The sequence below is a fragment of the Periplaneta americana genome, chromosome 15 (genome assembly GCF_040183065.1).
Source record: "Periplaneta americana isolate PAMFEO1 chromosome 15, P.americana_PAMFEO1_priV1, whole genome shotgun sequence".
NCBI lineage: Eukaryota > Metazoa > Arthropoda > Insecta > Blattodea > Blattidae > Periplaneta > Periplaneta americana.
Genome location: NC_091131.1, coordinates 181,370,167 through 181,382,080, shown reverse-complemented (window position 1 = coordinate 181,382,080; position 11,914 = coordinate 181,370,167).

Below are 11,914 nucleotides of genomic sequence, written 5' to 3'. Positions count from 1 at the left end.
TTACTATTCTTCTTAGCATATATTAAGGTGTAGTGAACTTTTCAGTATAACTCCATTCCTCAGTATCAGCCCTTCACTCGATTGACGTATTCTGGTAAAATGCTGGCAGAAAGGATATTAATAATTTCAAATCTCCAACATGTTCCAAAGAGAAAAATTCTGATAAAGACAATCTAGATATTATAACTAGCCAGTATGTACAGGACAGATGGGAAGCAGGACCCAAGATGCCCTCCTGCTTCCAGTGGAGGTCCCTTCATCCAAGTGCCGAGCAGTGAAGACTGCTTCCCAGCAAATTTCCTTATTATTGTTGTTATCATAACATGCTGAAATAAAATCATATATGTGGAAAAGAGATTTTTAATTGCATCAGTTTAGTAATATTTATATTAATTTTCCTGTTCAGCAGTTCAATATAAATTATGCAAACCTATCATGTTCGTTTTCAACCGTTGCAATCCGAAATTTGTTGCATAGTGCAATTTGTCTACGTAACATACGAGGGCTATTCATAAAGTAACTTCCGTTTATGTTTTACAAACTTGTGAATGACGTTAGAGAATTGGGTTACAATACGTTTGAAAGTATACACTCTAATTTATTTTTCCACATAGTTTCCAGTCACATTGAGACACTTGTCGTAGCGCTTGACGAGCTTTGAAATTCCGCAATCGTAGAATTCGTCCGCCTGTGACTGAAGCCAACCTACGACGCTGGTTTTCAACTCTTCGTCATCGTCAAAGCACTTCGAGCCAAGCCACGTCTTCATGTGCAGGAAGAGATGGTAATCGCTAGGCGCAAAATGTGATGCTTTTCTCGATCAGATTGTGACAGGAGATGAGACTTGGGTGCGGTATGTGAATGCAGAAAGAAAGCTTCAATCAATGCAGTGGGGCCATACCCACTTGCTGAAAAAAAAACCCACAAAGTGTTGCCAAACACTTTCCACGACGAAACTCATGGCAACTGTCTTCTGGGATACAAAAGGAACTTTGCTATTGGAGTTCTTGGAGAGGAATGCCACAATTAACGTTGAGCGTCACTGTGACACATTAACAAACTTGAAAAGGGCCAGTCAAAACAAACGTCGTGACATGCAGAACCCTGGGGTGATTTTCCTGCATGACAACGCCCGGCCGCATACAGCGCGTCGTACTGCGACCAAACTGGAAAGTATTGGATCATCCTCCCTGCAGCCCAGATTTTGCGCCTAGCGATTACCATCTCTTCATGCACATGAAGACGTGGCTTGGCTCGAAGCGCTTTGACGATGACGAAGAGTTGAAAATCAGCGTCGTAGGTTGGCTTCAGTAGCAGGCGGCCGGATTCTACGACTTCGGAATTTCAAAGCTCGTGGAAAAATAAATTACAGTGTATACTTTCAAACGTACTGCAACCCAATCCTGTAACGTCATTCACAGGTTTGTGAAAAATAAACGGAACTTACTTTACGAATAGCCCTCGTACTTACATTACTAAATTCATTAAATACTTCTTTCTTAAATACATTAATATATATTCCTGTATAAATGGTGCTGCACATTTTTCATTGCAGTTTATTCCTATCAAATTAACGAAAAGATAATATACCAGTATACAAGCCAGACTTTGTAAACTCAATTACGGTACGTTTCTATTATGAAAAAACTCAAAGAATGGGAGTGGGAGGAGTTTTAGGAGCAACAATCTTTTTTGAAACAACAAAAATTAATCACGCACATGTCTGACCTTTCAGCTTTGAAAAGGGAAAACATTGTAATGCAAAAGATTTAACACCAATTTCTCCAGAATGGTGGATGATGATGGCAGTGATGATGACGTTGGTGATGTAGATGACGATGTTGAATGTGACGATAACATTGTTTTGAAGGTGGAAAGTGAACATACTTCACGAATTTACAAACTTAAACAAAACACTAAGATACATGGATCATAATAAATTATGTGCAGGCTAAGAGGAAGGCTAAAAATAGGGAAGACTGGAGAATACTGAAAGGTCTGCCCTTGAGCTGAACACTATGAGAAATGCAATCTTAAACATATAGCAATTACCGCACATGACATAAAAAGTGATACAACTAAAAAGATAGCAATTTTGAGTTAACATTGTTGAAGGATGCAGAAAATTGTGACACACAGCTAGAGAAAACGACTCATTTCTACTTCCAATATTTACCGATAGAGAACATTATTGTGTCACTTTTCTGTTTGGCATGATTTGCACTCCAAACTGGAAAAGTGTCATTTCCGAGTTGGTTAGATGGTCATTCTTGTGCTGAATGAACGACAATTTTTAAAATGGTATTTTTTTTTCCTGTGGGGATGTGCATCTTTTTGCGTTCTTGATAGTCATAAGAAAAACAGACGTGTTTTTTAATTGTTCAGATTAAAAATAATCTCCTTCTCTGCTTATTATTGTTTTTTGTTATGGCATTCTTCTTTAATTAAGACTGGTCATAAATGTACATTTTAACTGTCACATTTTGGATTTAATACTATAAATTATTCCGTAATGAAGTTAGGCTCAAAGCGTAAGTAAATTTTCAGGGCTTTTTTAAGTTGTGTAATTTCCCCGTTACTGTTAAAGAGCAAATTTTCAGTTAACACTTTTATTGAAGGAGGTTATCTAATATAATATGTAACGTTGATAGCCAGATGTTCCGAACTTACTGATAATGATGCCTATAGGGAAACTTATTTTTTTTATTTCAGTAGGTTATTTTACGACGCTTTATCAACATCTAAGGTTATTTAGCGTCTGAATGAGGTGAAGGTGATAATGCCGGTGAAATGAGTCCGGGTCCAACACCGAAAGGGAAACTTAAGGTACATGCAGTTCTGTCTGATATTGTCTTAAGAACAAGAATTGTAACAAAGTATATAGGAGACGTGACGTTGTGGTCTAAGGCATCCTGCTCAGGACTCGCGTTACGGAATGCGCGAAATTTCGGTCAGTGTATGGGACCGGTGCACACCCACCATCGTGATGCACTTGGGGAGCTACGAAAGGCAGCGAAAATTCGGTTTCGCAAACCAGCTTTCACGGCCGGGGAGATCATCGTGCTAACCACACGATACCTCCATACTGATTTGATGATCGTCCACCTCTGCTTCGGAATGTGGAAGTGAGGCCAGCAGCCGGCTGGTCGGTCTTGGCCCTTCATGGGCTGTAGCGCCACGGATTTACTTTGATTACATGTAGTTTTCTCTTCTAATTCTTGCTTTAATTAATATTTTACCATAAAAAAGATGCCCTGCGATGTAGGCCTACAACGGGAATTTTATTGGTAATCACTGAACTGCGAAGTTCAGTTCCCGGCGGGGAGATACAGGTTAACTGATGGCGGCAGGAACAGGCCAGGGAACTATCCGTCAGCTGTCCAGAGTTGTCAACTAAGGAACAAGAAATCCCCCTATATCATATTAAAAATACCCCTAAAATTCAGAGAATTCCTTTAAACTTTTTAATTTGTACTTGGAAAAACGCAATATAAAAATTAGCGAATGTAACTGTACATACACAATTCAACATAAATATTCACACGCCATGCACGCTGACATGGAACAGAATAGAATACTCACAGTTCAATTCCCTATGTCCTTGCACTGGAAGACGATTTCATGAACATTTGATTTTTAATTGTTCGCGTTTGCATTAGTTGCACATTAGTTGTGTTCAAAGGCATTCAAGGAAAGAAGGAAGCTATCTTCAAAAATATTCAAAGCTCTGGAAGACAAACGCCATGTTGAAAGGTAGGCCTAGGTTAATATTTTGTATCAAACTTATTTTATTGAGTTGATATATAGCCTACATGGTAGTACAAAAAAGAAATATTTCATTTCCTATGTGCAAGCACTTTTAATTATTGAAATAAGATATTTATTCCTTGTAATTTATTTATAAATAAATTTATAGGCGTAAAATTAGTAATATAAAACTTACATAATTTTAAATTAATGATTTAATTTCTTTGAATTCTTCATAATTCGTCCTCGCATTACGAACTCGTTGGCTCCTGACGCATCGGTACAACAATGCAAGTATTGCCACTGAAGATGGAGGAGCATTCCTCCGAAACAGGTCTGGTTTTTAACTGATTATATTAATTTTAATATCAAAAAGTGTTCATACAACTGTAATAAATTATTTCTCTGTATGCTTAATATGTGATAGATTTATTGACATTAGTTCACAAAAGTACAAAACTTAATAATTTAAAAAAATATATCTATATACAAAAGTAGTTATACATAATACGAGTAAATATACAATTTCCTAAACTAATTAATTTATCTCAAATCTCAATAATTTATTGGTTCAAACTTGCACTTACGTCTGGTTTTAGTGCAAAAACATAGATGTAGAATATAAAAGAAATGAAAATCAGTTGTATCAAAAGCATAAATTTATATTGGGGAGATTGTTTAACTGCATTTTACTGCAGACACTTTTGTTGTGTAGGCCATGACTTAAGCAAGGCTAGGAGAACACAAATGCAGAGCGACGACGATTGGTAGAGAGCGTCATATTAATATAATACGAGTAATAAAGACAGCAAGTGAGAAAACATGCTTGTAAGATGCGGGAACGACCGACGAGAGGATTTATGGTCATGATATTCTTTGTTCAATTACACAACACAGTAGTTTCACTATAATTAATTTTAAAATTGAAGCGGAATGACGTAGTTTAAAAAACACCCCCAAAACCACTCTAAAATTTATCTTTCCCCTGAAAATCCCTCTAACGTATTTCCCTAAACCTCTCCCTGGAAACCCAAGTTGGCGACACTGGCTCTATCTGTCTAGGTTCAGTTGGCAACACTGGCTCTATATGTCTAGGTTTAGTTGGAGGTTTCGTACGTACTAGTACTGGAACTGGGACAATGCCAGTCAAACACGAAATTCAGTGGGAAAAAAGTTTTAAATATACATTATTACCGTAAATTGCTTCCGCTAGAAAATGTTACAAGTAGAAATAAGTATCTATTTAATTCAAACTGTGGCGGAAAATGTTATGAATACTATAGCCTACATCCTGCGATGTCTCAATCGAAAGTTATACAAGCCAAACTCAGCGTCGCGCATGCTATACCCCTCTTACCCCACTGCAGTACACGTGAGAGCATGCTAGGAACGGGAGCATACGTCATACAGTCACGCCCGCTGGTTTCTGCGCACTGAGTTTTCCTTGTTGGATGCCTTTCAACATCTGTCCAATTGCTCTAAATGGCAATCCGCTACTGAAGTGGACCCACCTGGTAAATATCTGGCCGAAAGGAAATTAATATTTTCAGATCTATAACATGTTCAAACCACAACAATTTTGATAAAGGTAATCTAGTTGCCTGTTTCTCCAAGTATTGTTAGAACATTTAATGACTGTTAAACTTTAAACAGTTTCTTAAATGTTTTTTATCTCATCAACGCTAGTTTGGCTTAACAGATTATTAACTATTCCTTAACTTCAAATATAGGATTTCAAGAAGTTAACTCATTTAGCAGTTAGTTAAAACGGCAGATGATATTACAGCTGTACAACCAGAAATTGTGAAATTAATATTTTATGTCTCCCTTTCGGGAATGTTTCGCATATGACTCGTAATATAACATTTAAAGAATACTTTGGACTGTTTAATAGATCAGTGTTAATGTAGGGATAATGATGTTTAATACTCAATTGATTATAACATTGACTGCTAATTTTGATGCTGACTTATTATTATATTGAGCATTTAGGAAATTTGGGACCTGAACGTACATGGTAACCAGGAAAGATGAATGCTATACTATGTTTGATATTCAATTTGTGTCAAACCAGAAAAAAGTAAAAGAAAAATATTTAATCAATCACTAAAAACAATCCTAAAACGAATTAATAAACTAAGATTTCAAAAATATATGTCTCAAAATTTTGCAGTAAATTGAACCCAGACTTAAATATCCTACAAATAGAATCAGACAACTCAGCCTATTTCAGCTGTTATTTTATATTTAGAAATACAAATAGCCATCTTCCCTCCTCATTGTGTACACAGAGTAATATTATTTCGTGAACGCACTGTGAGAAACTACAGGGTAATTCCATGCAAAGCAGTATGACGAAAAACGTTCATATCTCCAAATTTGTTAAAAATTGTACAATCATATTAATCATGTACAAAATTATGTTTGCGACAGCTACCGTTAAAAAAATGTAATAGGCAGTTAAAATATTTTTATTTCAAATTTGTATTCTGGCCATAAGAATAATTACTAATTTTTTTTTTTAAGATATCGTTAGATAGCTTACAAAATAGGTTATTAAGATACTATAATTCAGTGCAGCTCTGAAAATTGTGTTTAAAGAAATTCAAAAATATATTTAAAAAACGCCATTACATGAAATCGAATATTTCAATTCACATAAAAAAAATAAAGTACAATTTACTGAGCATTTTCAATAGGCTGTCAAATTTTCATAATGGGATCTTGAAAAATAAGGAAGTTACAAATTAAAACAACTCGCCGTGTAAAGGGTGATCTATGTCGCTGCGCCATGCGCCATCACTGCTGCTGGTCACTGAGAGAAGCGTTTCCGCATTGCTGCATTGCTCGAAGTAAAAATCCATAATAACTCAGAAGTAAGTTTAAATATATACAGTCGTCGTTGTATTGGCACAATTTTTACGTTGATACAATGAAGCATGTCATTTTAATGATATTTTTAACAATTGTCTACATATCAGAGGGAAGTATTATATGATATTCTTATTGAATTTGGTATTCCCAAGAAACTAGTTCGATTAATTAAAATGTGCCTCAGTGAATCATACAGCAGAGTCCGTATAGGTCAGTTTCTATGATGCTTTTCCAATTCACTGCGGGCTAAAGCAGGGAGATGCACTATCACCTTTACTTTTTTAACTTCGCTCTAGAATATGCCATTAGGAAAGTTCAGGATAACAGGCAGGGTTTGGAATTGAACGGGTTACATCAGCTTCCTATCTATGCGGATGACGTGAATATGTTAGGAGAAAATCCACAAACGATTAGGGAAAACACGGAAATTTTACTTGAAGCAAGTAAAGCGATCGGTTTGGAAGTAAATCCCGAAAAGACGAAGTATATGATTATGTCTCGTGACCAGAATATTGTACGAAATGGAAATATAAAAATTGGAGATTTATCATTCGAAGAGGTGGAAAAATTCAAATATCTTGGAGCAACAGTAACAAATATAAATGACACTCAGGAGGAAATTAAACGCAGAATATATATGGGAAATGCGTGTTATTATTCGGTTGAGAAGCTCTTATCATCCAGTCTGCTGTCCAAAAATCTGAAAGTTAGAATTTATAAAACAGTTATATTACCGGTTGTTCTGTATGGTTGTGAAGCTTGGACTCTCACTCTGAGAGAGGAACATAGGTTAAGGGTGTTTGAGAATAAGGTTCTTAGGAAAATATTTGGGGCTAAGCGGGATGAAGTTACAGGAGAATGGAGAAAGTTACACAACACAGAACTACACGCATTGTATTCTTCACCTGACATAATTAGGAACATTAAATCCAGACGTTTGAGATGGGCAGGGCATGTAGCACGTATGGGCGAATCCGGAAATGCATATAGAGTGTTAGTTGGGAGACCGGAGGGAAAAAGACCTTTAGGGAGGCCGAGACGTAGATGGGAGGATAATATTAAAATGGATTTGGGGGAGGTGAGGTATGATGACAGAGACTGGATTAATCATGCACAGGATAGGGACCGCTGGCGGGCTTATGTGAGGGCGGCAATGAACCTTCGGGTTCCTTAAAAGCCATTTGTAAGTAAGTAAGTATAGTCTACATATCAACTCCCCGAATATTTCACCCTTCATTACTTTTCAACCATTGGTGAGATGAAGTTCATATTAGGCCATTTAACTATTTATTATTATGACATTCTTTGACTAGAATATTGAAAAAATCCAGAACTTGACGTTACAAATTTTAAAATTTTGTATGGAATGACCCTACTTATATTTTATTGTTACTTATGTGACAAATATATATCTTAATAATCAACATATTCACCAGTTAAATGGGGGAAAAAATGCTTCTACGGAACTTACTACTAATACCTGTGAAAGCTTTCACGCCAAGTTCAATTCATGTTTTTATGTAGCCCATTCAGACATTTGTACTTTCATTGAAGTTTTAAAGAAGATGCAAATAGACACAAAGATAAAAATAAATTCTGCTATGAAACAGCCTGCAAAGGTTAAGCTTCCTAATATTAATAAGATCAACACACTTCAGTATATCATCAATAGTTGTGATAAAGGTGAACTGTCTATTCTGGGATATGTCTGCAGTCGCCTGTCGCAATATTCCAAATGAAGTCCTTTGAAGCTACATGGATATCCAAATACATAAATATATTTTCCATTTTATCTTACCTTATTAATATCAACAAGTTAACGTGTGGGAAATGATTGCTATTTCTTTTATTAATTTTACAAACAATGGAAACATAATTTTAACCACACCATAAGTGCAAGTTAGTATAAGTACTTGTAAGTGGTATTAATTTGAACTTGTGATAGTTCGCAGTCTGTAAGTGGGACGGGAAGTTGTTTCCATTTCAGATGGGAGGGAGGGAATTGACTCATAACCTCCGTGAAGTTGATTTCAGATGGGAGGGAATAGACCTTTACCTCTTTTCGGGAGGGAATCGAGCAACTCCGATCTTTTTATGTACTTCTTATTTAGTCTACCCTTGTGCCATTATAAAAACAGGTGTTTTAATTATATTAATTTCGACAGTCTTTGTACATAAGCACTTACGCGGTATTCTGAAGTATGCGAAATGTAGCCGGTGTCAACAGTGGTTGCAGTGATTAAATACACCAAAAATGTTTCAGCAATAACGGCTTCTTTGAGACGACATTACTTACAATTTTCACATGGACCTGAAGTAGGAAGAGTGATCGGAGGGTATTATGTGAGACCGTACGGAATTTTCCTGGAGTATTTGGTATAGTTACTCCACCCATATCCCTCTATTGTCACCTGGCAGTCACAATGCTGAGATTTTTCGAAACAGAAATACATATTTTACATTTATAACTGTAACCTTACTTTATAATTTATTATTATTCATCGTTTGTGATAACTTTCAACACAAACTTCATATTTGTCTATTTTTTGTTTATGGATCATGACCTACTGTAACAGATTGTTATTTTATACCTGTTGCATGACTTCTCTTCAATAAAGAATTTAATATATAATTTCAGCCAATCAAAAATTGCCTGACATATGTAAAATCATTACCAACAGCTGTTGAGTAGTTAAAATATTACTAACAAATGTTATAGTTATGCTGGTTATTATAAATAAAATTATGTTTAAAAAATGGAAAACATGTTAATTTTTTTTAATAAAGGAATTGTTAATTTAACATTTGAAGAGCACAGGAAAAGAACGTGCTTTGTCCACTTAAAAAAAATGAGTTATGCATACTATGTGAACCAGGATTGCATGTAGTTTAAAGCTATTAATGGACCAATGTGACAATGTGAGTGCTCCAAGTGCTGCAGGAGATTTTAGATTTGATGTACAGGGAAGAACGTGCTGCAGGCCTAGTCCATTCACTGCCTTTCAGCCGGATAAGAGTCTGCACTCTCCTTCCTCCTGCTTCGTATACTCCAGGAGGCGGGCGCACGGCCGAGCCTCTACCACGCTGTAGCGGACAACTGAGAAACATGTTCCCAAATTGAAGCAGCAGAAAGCCGCCATTTGTTTGGACGTAAACGCGCGGGATTTCGAAACCGATATTTGTATACGTGTTGTATTGCGTATCCGAAAGCTAAATGCTTTTGTTTAAAGGAACAATACTTCCTTTGCGATACCTTTAATACCGTGTTTCTGCTGTCAGCAGAGTTGCTAGGTTTTCTGCGAGGGAAATCGGGATATCAGAAGCTAACTTAAGACATTATATTTATCATCACTTTATCAAAGACATTTATAATTGTTTTCTGCAAAGTAGTATTTGCGTGCTTTTAATGTAATATTCGCCTCCCTGAGAAACACTAAAATACGAAAGACACACAGTAGGCTACAGTGAATACTACGGGCTAATCGTTTTTTTCTTTTATTAACCATGAATATGTTTTAACCATTCGCTACTAAATTAAATTTGCAACTTTTCTTTTACGGAACCGGTACTGCAACAGTACATCGACGATGAGTCCATGTTTAAACATAGTTCACTGCACTACAAAATTGTATGTATCTGTTATTAGTGTAAAATACAATATCAAAACGCTCTTTTTTTTTTTTTTTTTTTTTTGGGCTCTCAACGCACCTAAAATACACAATGTTGATTACTTGCCAGAACAGCAACTAGGCACCGAAACGGATTAATCAACAATGTGGTAGAACTAGGGGAACTATTATCTTGCGAGTAGAGTTGCCTTACGCCAATCAGCTGGATTACCTCACAGACTTACTAAATTTTCGCAGGTTACCTCTATGTTTACAATGTAACCATCTGAGTCAATATATAAATAAAAATATCGGATATAGGAAATGCAGACTACCTTCTTTTAATTGCGTTCTAGGCTATTATCCCTCAAATCGGGATTTTTATCAATCTCGATCCGCTTTATCGGGATTCAACCAGGCTGTCAGACTTGCATCATTTTCATAGGAACTCCGAATGTGAATATTCATAACCAAGGTTAATAATGTCTACTTTTTAATTTAATCTGTAGGTTAAACTGTTCTATAAAATCAAAAAACATTATTATTTATTATTATTATTATTATTATTATTATTATTATTAGTAGTAGTAGTAGTAGTAGTAGTAGTAGTAGTAGTAGTAGTAGTAGTAGTATTAGTAGCAAGTATAACGGGAGCAGTAGCAGTAGTATAAAAAACTGTTTCATTAATCCGTAACTAAGACAAGAGTTACTTTCAATCAGGGATATTAAAAAATTAACTTTTTGTAGTTCATACAGTTTCTGTTGAGTTGTCCAAAGGAACGATGGTGTGAAAATTCCTTCCTCTAACAGGCTATGTGGCCTAATACTTGTTCTGGGAGATGAATTTGAAATGTGTTATGCCATTACTTAATGAGTGGTTAGTACATGCAGTATTAATGAACATGTTTCAGCTTTTAGGCTCTGAAATTTGTTTATATATATTTTTTAAACAGGATCTATTTCTACCGTCCCGCGCCGTGGCGTGGTGGTCTAAGGCATACTGCCTAGGACTCGCATTACGGAATGCGCGCTGGTTCGAGTCCTCATGGGGAAGAAATTTTGTCATGAAATTTCGGCCAGTGTATGGGACCGGTGCCCATCCAGAATCGTGATGCACTTGGGGAGCTACGATAGGTAGCAAAATCCGGTTGCAAAAGCCAGCTGTAAAGGCTGGGGGGATCATCGTGCTAACCACACGATACCTCTATTCTGGTTGGATGATCGTCCACCTCTGCTTCGGCATGTGGGCGTGAGGCCAGCAGCCGGCTGGTCGGTCTGGGGCCTTCAATGACTGTAGCGCCACGGATTATTATTATTATTATTATTATTATTATTATTATTATTATTATTATTATTATTATTATTATTATTATTATTATTATTATTATTATTATGCCTTTAGCCTTGGCTTCAGACAAGGCTATTAACCCAGCCCAACGTACACAGGGTGCTCCGTCTGTAACTGTATACCGTTGGGTAATTCTTAACAGACGCGTTCTCGTCGCGGGGGTGAACACTAATTTATTTAGTGACTGTGCTGTTAAGGACCCAGCTTCTCGGGGTATAACGAGAACCCCTGCCCAGGGTTGAGGGTGAAGATCTCAACGATTGTTTAGGCATGAAGGAACAAGCTTACCAGATGGCTGGGCAAGCGGAAGAGGCACCCAATCTTCAGGGACATACGA